General features: G+C 39.7%; 1 non-coding gene across 1 annotated transcript; it reads left to right on the forward strand.

The window, feature by feature from the left end:
- The first annotated feature begins 14000 nt into the window (after nt 1-14000).
- Nucleotides 14001-14073, forward strand: TRNAR-UCU (transfer RNA arginine (anticodon UCU)). Its single transcript has one exon. It is a non-coding gene; the product is annotated as a tRNA-Arg (tRNA).
- Nucleotides 14074-14964: the final 891 nt, after the last annotated feature.

Consider the following 14964-nt stretch of genomic DNA (forward strand, 5'->3'; position numbering starts at 1 on the left):
TGTTGCAACCTTTGCATATATCTATATATATACTGTGCTTCTTACTTACTTACTTTCCCTCAGATCCATCACCAACAGTTGAAAAGGTATGTAGGTATGTAGTGCAGCCGCCATCTGACGAATTCCTCGCCTGTTTCGGTGACGATTCCATCAACAATGGGGTTTATATTTCGGCAGATGGAATATCTAGGTATTATATAAGAATGACATATTACTTGTGATCAAAAGTGGATTTATGGTTTTGCCGCCCTCTACCCGTGGCTTTCAAACCCTGCAGCAGGGCCCTTAGGCTTCGATCTTTCGCAAGATTTTTTCCTCCCCCCCCCTCCCCCTCTTTAGTGAAATTATATTGCGAAGAACCAAAAAAAAAAATTACCAGTCGCTCCTGGATTGAGACCTTATACACTCCAACTATGTCACGCCTCTACGCATTCTTGTCTAATTTTCTTCACACTCATTATTAAATTTGGCCGCCCTTGGTTATAAGACCCCTATACATATTCCCTTATCACTAAAAGTCACTATTTTGTTCGCAAATTGACGTGATTACTCGCTCTCTAGATGATTCTCATATTTATACATTCACTAGGTCACTCCCAGCTTAACACACTCTCTAGGTCACTCCCATGGTCTCACACTCTCTAGGCCATTTTTTCGGTTGCTCACTGACATGGTTACTCGCTCTAGGTGATTCTCATATTTACACACTCACCAGGCTACTTCCAGCCTGACACACTCTGTAGGTCACTTCCAGCCTAACACGCTCTCTAGGTCACTCCCATGGGCTCACTAATTTAAAGGTCAGTATTTTGGCCGTTCCCTACTTGCTTACTCGCTCCCTATATCACTCCTATGGTCACACACATTCTCTAGGTCAGTGGTTCTCAACCGTTGGAAGCCCGCGGTTCGGTTAATTAATTTTTTTTGAGTGAAAGGCCCAGTCATAAACACGACTAATGGGAAATGATTGGGGAAAACAAACGATGAATTAATTAGTCACAGCTCGGTTTCACTGATGTCAGGGCCCGGTACCGGGCAGCGAGCCAGCGGTCGGGAAACATTGCTGTAGGTCACTACCACGCCTCACACACTCTTTGGGTCACTCCCGTGCCTCACGCCCTCTCTAAGTCACTCTTTTGATCGCCCACTGACGTGGTTATTCGCTCTCCACGTCACTCCGATGGTCACACACTCTCTAGTTCAGCGTTTTTCAACCTGTGGTCGCGGACCCCAGGGGATCCGTGAGTATTTAGTAAGCTGTACGTGGATAAATTTACTGCTACTATTGCATGAATGAGAGACACAATTTTTTCTGTGAAATTATAATTTATTCAATAGTTTAAGGGTTTCTTTTTTTTGGATTTTATGGGAGTAGGGGGTTGTCGAAATTGTCCTTCTGATGATACAGGGATCCGCGGTGAATTGGCCTTCACTACATGAGATCCGTGACGATAAAAATATTAGTAAACACCACTCTCTAATCACTCACAACTCACTGACCTGGCTTCTCACTCACCAGGTTACTCTGTCAATGAATTGGAAATTCGCTCCCTTGGTCAATTTTTCCATCCCCCAATGATCACTCAATGGGCAACTCACACTCTCGGTCACTCTTGTTTTTTAATTTCCAATTCAGATCATGTCAGGATTTCTCATTACTGTTTGTTTAATGCGTTCATAACTTTACATAGATAATTTTCATTGTTCCTGTGTTTTTTGTAACATTGCTATACCATGTCGGATGCCGAACTCTCCCCAAAAATATCGAAATAACAATATAAAAAAATTACTCTTCCCCTAAAAATACATAAAATCATAGTGCAAGACAGCCCAAAATGTCTAGGCTTGTCTGTCTTAAAAGCCTAGGCTGCCAAAATTTTCGGGATGCTTTATTACCAGATTGCAAATAGAAACTTACGACCCATCCCAGGAGCTCCCCTGCGATCCAAGTTCCGGTCGCGACCCACACGTTTAGAACCCCTGCTCTAAGTTACTGACTGACCTGTTCCTCTCCCAAATTTATAAAAAAATTATGGTTTTTCTGCCTGCTTTCGCATTCTGCTCCAGTTTTCTTTGCCATTCATTCCTCCCTGAGCCCCGTTAAATACGCGCGCGCCCCCCCTAGTTGGAATTTGGTATGGGCAATGCAAGTCACTAATTCGAGAATTGTCATCAAAATTTGATTCTCAAGAGAATTTCCTCTCGGCCCTGAATCGTCCATTGACTGCATCGGCTTCTGGTGTAGTCATCACACACCAGAACCAGAACGAGTGGGTGAAGATAATGGAGAAGTCAATAGAGTCAATATAATGGCCCATCGATTACCTATATGTGTGTGTACACGAAACGATTTCTCGAGAATCTTATCTTAAAATGGGCTCGGCCGCCGATTTTGTGTACATATTACAGCCTCATATTATTTTTTGAGTATCATTCCAGAAGGTGCCAAACCCAACGCTGTGAGGTGACCATATAGGAGAGGTAATTCCAAGGTGATCATCTGTAACGTGCAATTTTCCTTCAAATTACGGGTGCGATAAGTGCCCCAATGCCCACATACAAGCTATCTTGTTTGTTCTAGCGGTCTCGTTAGCGAACAGGATCCCATCACGATGGCCTATGTATGCTTCTGTTAGCATGTAATAGTCGTTGACGATATGCTGATTGGGGGGAATCACAACACTAGATGCTTGAGTAGGTGTCAGAAGGTATTTTGTGAGGATAGGCTTCGTTTGTTTTTATGGAATTATTATGGTAAATGGTGTTCGTTTTCCTATCGATCTGAACTTTATAATGGAATGTTTGTGTACTTAGCCAACCATTTTGGATCCTTCACCAAAGGTGTTTTGCGATCAGGATCGTGTTGGAATTGATGTGTGAGTTTGCTTTTGCTCGATCATTGGATGGAAGAATATTGATGTGATACTTTATACATATATTAATGAGGAATTTTTGACACCGAGGCTAGTGTTCAGTTTTTATTTGTGAATGTTATTAGAATGCGTGAAGCGCAAATGATGGTTAATGGTTTCCAAGTCTCTTGTTTTGACGTAGGCGTCTCTAGCTATTGGATTTAATAAGTCTAAAATGACCACGAAAAAAGGTGCGATTCTACCATGTTCTTCTTTACGGCTCACCTCATGGCTGTCGAGTAAAATGTGTCCCTTGAAGTCATCTGATGTGACCCGTGACCTCGAACCTAATTTTGTAAAAATGAACCAAGCGGTACATTGCTAGATTAAAGTGATACGCTGCACATTTACAAATCATTTGCAGGACGAGCGACACATTTACGGATCATTTGAAGGACCTACGGTGCAGTCCCACATCATCGTCACTGAAGTGGCTTGTGACACATTCCCATATCGCTTAAGTGTCCTGCGACACATTTACGCTCTTGAGGGGGTTCACGGCCTATTTATAGATCAATTAAGCGACCCAGGTGCATATTCAAAGATCATGGGATCCATGGCAATTTGTAGATCACTTGAGTAAACCGCGGCACGGTTTCAAAGCACTTCAGTGACCCGCCGCGCAGTTCTAGATCAGTCAATTTTTACCCTCAGCATTTGATCTGGTCTTCAGATAAGTTTCAATTAAAGTATACAAGATATTTTTTAGAGTCAAACATGTTTTATCCGTCAGCGGAAATATGTTGATCAAATCAAGGACCCCTGAATTATAGGGCGTGGAAGAATGAATGCTCCGCTCCCTAATGCAGGGTCTGTTCCCCATAAGGACTCTGGGCGAACACATCATTTGTGAACACAACATTCTTTGAAGCAGAGGCGTACGTTGGGGGCATGGAGAGGGGGGCATGGAGAGCCCGAGCACCCCAGACGGTCAAAAATTAAAAATATTTGTTAATTATATGTTTGTAAAAAAAAAAATTAAAATATCAAAAGAAGATGCCACTTTCGGCATCCGAATGGGTCCCACAAATATGTAGGGGCGGCCTGGGCACCTGCCCGGTTTGTCCACGAGGAAGGAAAAGGCCAGGCTCCCATGGAAAAAAAAAAAAAACCAGACCCAGAAAACAGACATTTACACGAATCTTCCATCAGGACAGTAACTAGGATATTTACCACACGGGGCAAACACGATTTTCTCGCCCCCACCCCAATTCGGTAATTTTATAATGGTCTTCTTTGTTTCCACCTAAAACTTGCCCCCCCCCTAAATTTTACCGTCTGGGGCAGTTGCCCTCTCTGCCCTCCTCCCTAGTTCCGCCCTTGTCATGCATAGCATTCCCCATATTTACACGCGCCATCTATAAAAGAAAGGGTGATAATTTGATAAGCAATAAATAATATTTTTTCTAACATTTAAATAAATATTAATAAATTCCATAAGATCTTAAACTCCCAATAAAATAATTAATTAACGAAATAAATCACCCCCCCCCCCCAATAAATCCCTCCCCCCCACCATTTGCATTATAATTATTAATGGGCAATTCCCGTATGATGCACGCACGAAAAAACTTATCTATGTATATTATATAAATTTATACATTTTACATACACACAACGCACGTAATTAATCAACAGGAGATGAATTATGACACGTTAACTCTTACTTTATCTCTCTCTTAAAGATAAAAGCTATTATAATTTACATACAGCGCCTAATTGGTATTCCGCGCATGCGTGTGACACATTCATTTTCATATATATATTTAGATATTACACACATATAACAGGGATTTCTAGAAGATTCTATAGGTGGAGAGAGAGGATATATATATATATATATATATATGAATAGCTGCTGCACCTGCTGCTTCGAGTGGCAACCGCGCTGCCATTTTTGTTCTTTATTTTTATTTTATGTACCTTTCCTTCAACCTATTTTAACCCTTTTGCCCTTTCCTAGTGGCGTGACCTTATCATGATTGTGATCTTCCAACATGTGGAGGGGGAATGTAGTTCGACCTACTAGCGTTATAAAGCAAGCACGAAATGATCGGTTGCGAGAGTATGGAAGAGTATATATACACAGACACACACACCCGAAAATGTTAATACTTTACGTGTACTGAATAAGGTGGTGGTGCTAAAGCTACCCGACATTACGGTCACGGTTTGCAGCACAATTTGCACCTGCTCCTGGTGAAGTCCTTTCATGAAGATTGCAATGAAAAAAAAAATGAAAGTGGGTAGGTATATGGCCGTGGCAAAGGTCGCACCTTCCCTGAATGGGTTAAATAGCGTACCGTACGCATTACAAGCAAACAAAGGCATCGGGTTTTTCTTCTTTTTTTTTTTTTAACCCAGGCCTTTTGTCTCGGTTTCGAGGTGGTTTATGGATGCTATAATAGGGCCGTGACTTTTCAACACGACATGTTGGCGATACATTGGCTCAATTAAGTACAGGCTTGGGTCATGAGTTCTATCAAGGGTTTTAAGCTCAGTGTTTCTCAACCAGTGCTCCACGGAACCGTAAAGATAATCTGTGGTTCAGGTTCTAGTTGAAATCAGGAGTTGTTAAGCTTTATGTTCCGTGGAAAATATTAAGGTGTTAAGGGTCCCCACCAGGGCCGTATTTATGTTTTTGCCACCTGTGGGCTATACAAATTTTGCTGTCCCATGCCATTACTAATAAATCGTAAGCAAACAAAAGACAAAAAGTGGTACTCTATGGTAGTTACTGGTAGTTATGGTAGAGTACTCTATGGTACTCTAGTGGTAGTTGCGCCCGAATTTTACTTTTCTGTCCTGTGTTCCTATCCTATTCCGATCCATAATGATTGCCATATAGCGGGAGGTGCTCAACCTCCGGCCTGAGGCCAAATGCGGCCCACGAAGGCGTTCCTGAAGAAAGTTATCAATACACACAGCACGATAGCTACACCAGTTTCTTATCTAAGAGCAGAAAACCATATCACACCATATTGTATCATCGCCTGTCTGGCCAGCGGACTGAAAAGGTTTGTTCATATCCTGCTATATAACAACGAGGGTCATGACCTCCGTAGGGCCCTAAAAGAGTTAACAGAAAGGGTTCTGAGGCCATTAAATGAGAAAATATCGTAAACGTTTTATTTATACAATGGCGAAAGTAGCTCTAATGCGAAAATTAGCTCCTAAATCGTTTTTATTATTCTTTTTGTCATTAACGTCAAGTGCTTTCTCTCAGCATATATCGATATTAAAATATACATATGTAAAAATCAAGTAGCCAAAGGAGAGAAACTCGTAGACCAGTGTTTCCCAAAGTGGGCCATACTGCCCCCTGGAGGGTGATAGAAGCTACAGACTTACATAGGATCCTATGGGTTCACTTGAGTTGAGGGGCGATGAGAGAAAAAAAATTTCTGATGAAGGGGCCGATAGAACAAAAAGTTTGCAAAACCTCTCCGCTTCTCAGGTACATGGAATAACATGATTAAGTTTACTGTACTACTGTACCAGTTTGATACCTTCCGAAAGACTAGTTTAGATCCCTTTGCTTCCGATAGACATTTCTGGCTTATATAGTCCCGATTCACTGAAAAATATAGCATTACACAAAATATATATATTTTTTCAAGATTAAGATGAGACAAAAAATATCGTGTTTTATAGAGACAATAGGATTCACACAGTATTTATACTACGAATTACCATTGACGAAAACTTTTATAGGGTTCGGTCCATGGGTCAGAAGCTTCTTCCCCCCCCCCCCCGTAATATTTGTCATCATCCCCATAATATTTTTTTTAAACATCTATCAGTATACGTCAACGGTTCCCAAACCGTGGGTAGTAACACGCACCCCTCCCCCCCTCCTTGGTGGTTACGTTAATGAATAAATGCGAAACATACAATTCTCTCTCTGTCTAAAACAAATTAAAAAGAAAAATACTTGATTGGGTGCAGTACAGTCACCGTTTTATTTTGGATGAAGTTAATTGCGGCAGGAGGAGAGTTATACACGTACATAAATACTATTATAACATAATAGTATCGCCAACAACAAGTAAGAAATGCAAATTTTTTTAAGGCCCGTTTTTAAATAATATTACCGATTACGGTCATATTCAAGAGGTTCTATTGAACCACTTAATTTTTAAACCATGAGCGCACAAAGCTTTCTGGTCGGGTGAGCTATATTTCAAGAAAAATTACTTTCACGGGACTTGTAACATCTACATATCGATGAAAAACAAATTTAATTCGAATGTATGAGATAGTTAGCGGGAATACGTAAATTTCGCAAAAAAAAAAAAAAAAAAAAAAAAAATTGCAAAAAAAAAAAAAAAAAAATTTTGCAAAAAAAAAAAAAAAAAAAAAAAAAAAAAAATTCAGATCAGAAATTTCGCATTTATTCACATTTACGAATTCCAAATGAAAAATTTCACTTTCGTTCACACACACACACAAGACAACTCGAATAAATGAAACGGTTTAAATCCAAAATTTCGCATTTAAAAAAAAATGTGTACCTCTATTTTCTATTAATTTAACCTTATTTTTAAAATGCTTTTTTATAGCATCATTTCCCGAAATTCAAAAAAGTTCCATATACAGTCGGGGGTACACTTATAACATAACCTATGGATAAAAAAATACGGTTGTGAAATCCTTAAAATTTGGCCCATTCACGTCTATACATTTTTATCTCTGTTATAACATACCCTGTATATACAGTATAACAAACCAAAAAAATAATCCAGATATAACATTGCAAAAAAAAAACCCAGGAAAATATAGTCAAAAACAGCTTTTTATGGACAACACTCTTTGTATACGGGTGATATTCTCAGACCTAAATTTTTTTCAATGAGGCTTTTCGAATAGACGTCATAATCATCATCAGCATCACTCCTGATGAACATACACTCGATGATCCCCAGAGAGATCAATGTTAAAATTGCCGATTTTAGCGTAGAAATGCGGAAATTGAGTCGGGTTTTCAGCCGCATCAATAATTTTAAAATTTGAATTGAATCTTTGGTTTTCGAAATATTGAGCTCGCTTAGCGATACGAAGCCCAGAAAATCAAATATAAAATATTGAGTCAGACCCACTTTTGAGATGGATATTCATGCAATAACATTGATTTCAAATTTTTATTTATATCTTCTCAAGCGGGAAAATGAGAATTAATGTCTCCGTGTTGTCTTATATTATCCAATTGCATCAAACCATATAATTTCGGATGTTTTTAAATTAATTATGAGCCCATATAAATTACATTGAAGAAATTCCGCAGCTTTAATCAAGCATTTTTTGAAGGAAAAACAGTCAGATCGATAACTTGAAGTTAAAAAAAAAAAATCGAAATTTCTAGCTCCCGTTAAAAAGAAGAGAAAAACGATTCATTTCTATGTTTCTTTAATTTAGATTAGTTGCTTTCATGAATCGCATAGGAAGTCGCCATATTGGTTACCTTGTCTGTCCCTCAAAAAAACAGGGAAATATCACGTGATCCAAAAAGCCTCATGGCGAAAATATATGGATGGAATAGTTACACTCTTTCTAATCAATCACTAATTGACAAACTTTAGCGCCACCTGCCACTATTAATAAATGTAACTATTTTGGAAATAAAATTTTTGACATTTAATAAAATGATTTTGTAATGTTGTTTTTGTTCCCACCTAAAATTCGCCACCTTATAAATTTTGCCGCCAGTGAAGTTGCCCCATTTGACTCCCTCTAATTAATGCCGGCCCTGCCCAGCCTTGCGATCACGTAATGCACACAGCTTGCATACAATTTTGTAAGTCTTGCATATAATTTCGAAACTCAACCCTTACACTGATTTCTCACGCGGAAAAGATTGCTTTTCTGAAAAAATTTGTTACAATTTCAGAGAGCAACTGCTTCACCACATGTGGGTTATCAAAACCACGGCATCAAGTACAGAGATGTTTTTTGCTAATCTGAGGTTGATGATGTAGAATTCACATTTGCAAGCATAGATTGCGTAAAATATTTCGGTGGCTCACTTTGATATTTCTTAGGATCCCCAAACACTCCCATTGTGTGTGTTTTAAGGCATCTATCGCTTACTTTCTTGCCATCTTTTTTGGCGATTTTCAGTATTCATTTTTTTGTATTTGAGATTATAATTTACAATATTTTTCCCGGGGACATATGGTCAGCCTATGCCGGCCATTGTGCCGAACAACACACGTTACCAAATAGCTCAGCGTGCCATGCGGGGACTCCTGGTGTAGTAGGGTGGCTACAGTATTTAGTGGCACAAAAATTGAAATATGGCTCCCATATCATACTGCTTGGACCTTAGCCAAGGATTTTTGACGAGATCCCAAGATCAGATATTTTTACGGAGCCATTCTATAGTGAATGTTTGCGCGAAAAAAAAAAAAAAAAAAAAAAAAAAAAAATATATATATATATATATATATATATATATATATATATATATATATCAGAATCGTCTCAGGCAGGGGCAGCTCTTGGGCCGTGCGGCCAGGACCACAACTAGATACTTTGTCAGCCGGGGGAGCCACACATTTTGGCACCCCAGTGTTATGTAGAAGAAGCAGTTGAAAGGTCAATTCGGCACATCCTTTAGTCTAGCACCGGGGCACCAGAATCGCCTTGCTACCCTCCGTACTTGCGACTCTACGTGCGGCCGCATGGTGGGGTGCGTAAAACTTGGAGGGGGTGCCGTAAATAGGTCTTGCACTGGTGGAGAGTTTTTCTCTCGAGTCACCCCCTACATCCGGGCTGGAACCCTTCTCAGCCCTAACCTTTTAGTGACTATAAATTTAATACCAACGCCATCAAAGTCTCGCGGGATGGAAATTTAGGAGTTCCTTCCGGCAAAAATGCTCCTTCTAGGCACCGTCATGCCCCACCCTCAGAAATTATGCCAAACGTTCGTCTACCATGGACCCCTTGTGCCAATGACGAAAACCACGGTCCCCTATAAAATGAAGGTCCCGGACCCTTTGCCCAATAATTAATATTCAGCACGTAATTGATGTAAGAACAGTAAATTTTTTTCTCGTACAAATATCACGAAGTCTCTAAAACCTCTCCAAGGAACCCTGGCTAAGTGACTTATGAAAAGGCTACTCGGAGGTGCGGCAAATTTGAAGAATGAGTGGTCAAGAAACTAAGTAGGATTCAAAGTCTTCCTCCCGAAAGCTAAAAAAACGACGTCTCTACCTAGAAAGAAAGGGGATCAAACGAGTGACCCAGAGAGCAAGGGACTTGGCCAGTGAGCGACAAAAAGAGTCACTTGGAGAGTTTGCAAGCATTTGGTGTGATCAGATAGGCATTTTTGTCTAGATAGTTTTCAAGCATGTGAGTGACCTAGAGAGCGAGGGCCCGATCAAGTCAATGAGTGACCGAAAGAGTGACCCCATAAGAAAATGTCCGAGCGTGTTGAAAGTGAGGGGGGACCAGGTCAGTGAACGACCAAAAGTGTGCCCAGAAGTAAGAGAGCAGTGTTTGCCAAACTTTTTTGATGGCGTGGATGACCCCTTATGGTGGCAGTTACTGCTTCGGGAACCTTTCCCCCACCCCTGCACACGCTATACAATTTCGACGTCCCCGCCCCCCCCCATTTTCCCATAAAATCCAAAATATATAAACTGAAGAGCCAAAAAAACTGGTGCAGGCATGCGTATGCAAATAAAGAGATATGGAACCAATCAGAGTACGGCGTTGCGGTCGGCAACGCCTATATAACACAACAAGTGTCTGGCAGAGTTGTTAGATCGGTTACTGTTGCTACAATGGCAGGTTATCGAGATTTAAGTGAGTTTGAACGTGGTGTTATAGTCGGCGCACGAGAGATGGGACATAGCATCTCCGCGCGAGGTAGCGATGAAATTTGGATTTTCACGTACGACCATTTCACGAGTGTCCCGTGAATATCGTGAATCCGGTAAAAATTGAATTAGTAGAGATGTTTATGACAGTATTTTCCAAGTATCAACAGTGTTATTGTAACGTCATTTCTAGAGATATGTCAAAAGTGTTAAATTTTTTTTTAGTAAAAGTGTTGAAATTCTTATGTTACTGAGCAGCTACAACAAACTAGAAACTGAAAATGCCTGAATAAAAAATATGAAGAGTTATTTGCATATGCAGTCCATATATATATGGGGATATTGTTTTGTAAATGAATATGCACTAAGAAAGAGCAAATATGCATTTTAAAAACTTTTTTTTTTTTCATGGTGATTGAAACATGGTGGTGATTGACATGGTTGTTTTAATGCATATTTTTGGCACGTATTTCGGAATTTTTAACTTTTCAGGTTTTTTTATTGCATGTTTCGACAGTTTTTTATGCATATTTTGGCATTTTAAGGGAATTTTTAGAGCACGTTTTAGAGTGCATATAATCTGGGCTCTACTTATTACCAATAAGACAGAGCCCCCGGACCCTTTACTGAACACTATTCACTACGTAATTGATATGAAGAACAATAATTTTTTTTCTCATCCAACATCACAGAGTCTCTGAAACCTCTCCAAACGAACCCTGCCTAACTGATTTAGGCAGGCTGCAAAGGCTGCTCGGAGGAGCGGCAAATTTGAAGAATGAGTAGTCAAGAAACTGAGTAGATTGTTAAGTCTTCCTCCCTAAAGACGGAAAAAACAATTTATCCCTACCCAGAAAGAAACGGGACCAAACGAGTGATCCAGAGAGCAAGGAACCACGCCAGTGAGTGACGAAAAGAGTCACCTGGAGAGTTTGCAAGCATGTGGAGTGATCTAGAGAGTTTGCAAGCATGTGGAGTGATCTAGAGAGTTTGCAAGCATGTGGAGTGATCTAGAGAGTTTGCAAGCATGTGGAGTGATCTAGAGAGTTTGCAAGCATGTGGAGTGATCTAGAGAGTTTGCAAGCATGTGGAGTGATCTAGAGAGTTTGCAAGCATGTGGAGTGATCTAGAGAGTTTGCAAGCATGTGGAGTGATCTAGAGAGTTTGCAAGCATGTGAGTGACCTAGAGAGCGAGGGACCGATGAGGTCCGTCCATTGAGCGACCGACAGAGTGACCCAAAATTACGGGAGCAGTGTTTTCCAACGTTTATTGATGTCGTTGACCCCTTATGGTCAACGCTTCGCGAACCCTCCCCACCCCTGTACACGCTATACGATTCCGACACCCCCCATAAAACCCAAAATGTAGTCGACGCTCGTTATAACGATCCCCCATCATCCCGTCGAAAATGGATATTATATTGGAATATCATTAATAGAAAGAAAATTGAATTTTTTTACTGTAATTTGCAACTTATCTAGCATTTGACAATTTTATTGGATTTAATTGGCATTTTTATTTGCTTTTGATATTTTTTTTTTAGCTTTGCTTGCATTTGACAATTTTTTGCCTGCAATTTGGCACCTTTATTTGCTTTGGACAGTTTTTTGGATGCAATTGGCAACTTTAACTTATATTTGACAATTTTTTGACTGCAATCGGTAATTTTGCTTGCATTCGATAATTTCTTTCTCTAATTGGCAACTTTACTTGCTGGAAATCTGGATGATTTCAGTTCTTGATTGTAATTTCTACAATGTGTTGTAGCGTGCTCGCGAGCACGAAATCACACACACGGATATCGAACACTGCGTATGATTCAGATAGCACCATCGGTGCTCGCGAGCAACAGGTTGAAAATGCCTGGTGTAGGGCGACTATATGACTTGTGTAGTATTTTACAAGACATTCCCGTATATTATATATAATTTTGTCCGTCCCAACTTTTTTTTACAAAATGTCCCGTTTTTATCTTATTTCCAACGAGGTTCATTTCAATTTTTGGAATCAGGAATCAAGATTATCATAATTATATTATGATAATTATGATTCTATCATAGTTAATTATCATCGTATAATTATATTCATCTCATATATATCATCTCAAATATAATTTTTTTTGGTGTTCTATTATTTTACTCACTGCAATCAACGGTTAGCACTCTGATTCCCACTATTAGCGATTTTTCTGCAATTTTAGCAACGGATGGCAAATTTACTTACCTTTGACATTTTTTTTTAAATTTAATCGGAAACTTAAAAATTTTTTCCCCTTTGTGCAATTTTTTTGTGTAATCGGCAACTTTTTACATTCGGTATTTGACTTGTTTTTTCATTTTTCCCATATTCTTATGAAGGAAATATGGTCAACGTAGGTAATACATATAGGTATCATAACGCACATGTATGTATGTATGTCTAGGGCATAGATTCCCAACCTTTTTGGCCCATCGCCCCACTTCAGAAATTTTTTCCTCCCATCGCCCCCAACGCAATCTAACCCGTAGGATCCTATGTTATACCCGCAGCTTCTACGCCCCCTGGAACATTCCATTGCCCCCATGGGGCGTTAACGCCCACGTTGGGAATCAGTGATCTAATGTGGCCATATTTCTTCGAATGAAATCCGGATATTGGGACTCCAAATATGGGAAAATACGAGACATCGCCAAAAAAGGACGCCAAAAAGAAGCAAAGTTGCCAAATACACGTAAAGTCGCCAACGGCAAGAAATGAACGACTACTGTAGATTAAAATGCTTTTCATGTGTGAAATGAAACTTTCACGGGAAAATCCGGCTCATTTTTATAAAAAACAAAGTCGGTACCGCGAGGAAAACGGAAAAAAAACCGCTCTGTCCCGGGAAATACGGGACGTATAGTCACTCCACATACATTGATTATTTTTTTATCCGAACACATTTCGTGGGGCTGGATGGAATCCTTTATTAATGGGCCGCATTGTCGTGCAACATGTAGCAATGATTGACCAATACAGTCTAATCCCGTTTTAACGGATACCGTTATAGCGAAAATCTCGTTTTAACGAAAAACTTTCTAATTTCCCCGATAAGTTTTCGTAAGAACAATGTAGAAATTTGGAATTTCTCTATAACGAGGTGATTTCTCTGGTTTCTTGGAGTTCGTTATAACGGGATTCGACTGCAGTCTTTTAATTCAATTAATTATCAACCTTTACGTTAGTGCGATCTTGCAACGTTGCCAATGCAAGCAATTGAAACTTTCTTAAGCACTGTTCAAGCATGTCCCTGTAGCGCAGTGGATAGCGCGTTGGACTTCTAATCCAAAGGTCCCGGGTTCGAGTCCCGGCAGGGATGCAAACAGAATTGTTGTTCCGTTATTTTGATAAAGTTGTATCTCACTATCATCCGAATGTTCACAATTCAAAAGCGAAAAATATTTAATTTATTACCTTTTTCTTACATAAAAAAAATTTAATTTCTATCACCTTCATATTTTCGTGTTAATATTCTGTCCAATAGGTGGCGCCACTATTTTTGCCGCATTGCGGTATTTTTTCTAAGTGACGTTTTCTTCAGTCAATTTCGAAATTCGTAGGATCAATTACGTGGCTTGAAATTGATGCAATAAAATATTAATTAATTAAAAAGCGGCATCTATTGGTGAGACAAAATCTCTTTCGTAGGATAATTTTACTTATAATTAATACCCGTATGGATAATTTTTCAATTATTTTTAGATAGTTGATAATTATTTCAATTAAAGTTTAATTACTTTTATTCAATATTTGATAAAAGTTGGTAAAATTAGAGGTTGATATGCATTTATAAAAACTTAGCGAGAACCTGTTTCCTCTCACGAGATAAACGGGGCACGTGCCCATTACCTTGAAATTGGCTAATGCTTGTATCATGGGCATGCCCCCCCCCCCCCAATGCCTCAACGAACACTATGTATATGGCAATGCTGTCTTAACGCATGGGCCCGGACGGCCCGGGGGCCTCAAGAGAAGAGGAGCCTCATAAAAATGAGATTTGGTTGAAATTTTCTAGAATTTATCTAGAAGGGCCTCAGAAAAACACTTGGCCCGGTGGCTCATGATGCTCGTAAGGGGGTCCTTAAAATTCATATTTGCCCAGAGCCCGAACAAACCCTGTATATATCCGGCCGATCAAGTATACGATGAGAGGGGCGGCCTAAAAAAAAGTGGGATTCATGCAGGGAGTAGCGTGCCTCCCCCTCCCGAA

This window comes from Pholcus phalangioides, unplaced genomic scaffold (genome assembly GCF_987345545.1).
Source record: "Pholcus phalangioides strain wild (caught in Gottingen) unplaced genomic scaffold, Ppha-v1.0 ptg000010l_1, whole genome shotgun sequence".
NCBI lineage: Eukaryota > Metazoa > Arthropoda > Arachnida > Araneae > Pholcidae > Pholcus > Pholcus phalangioides.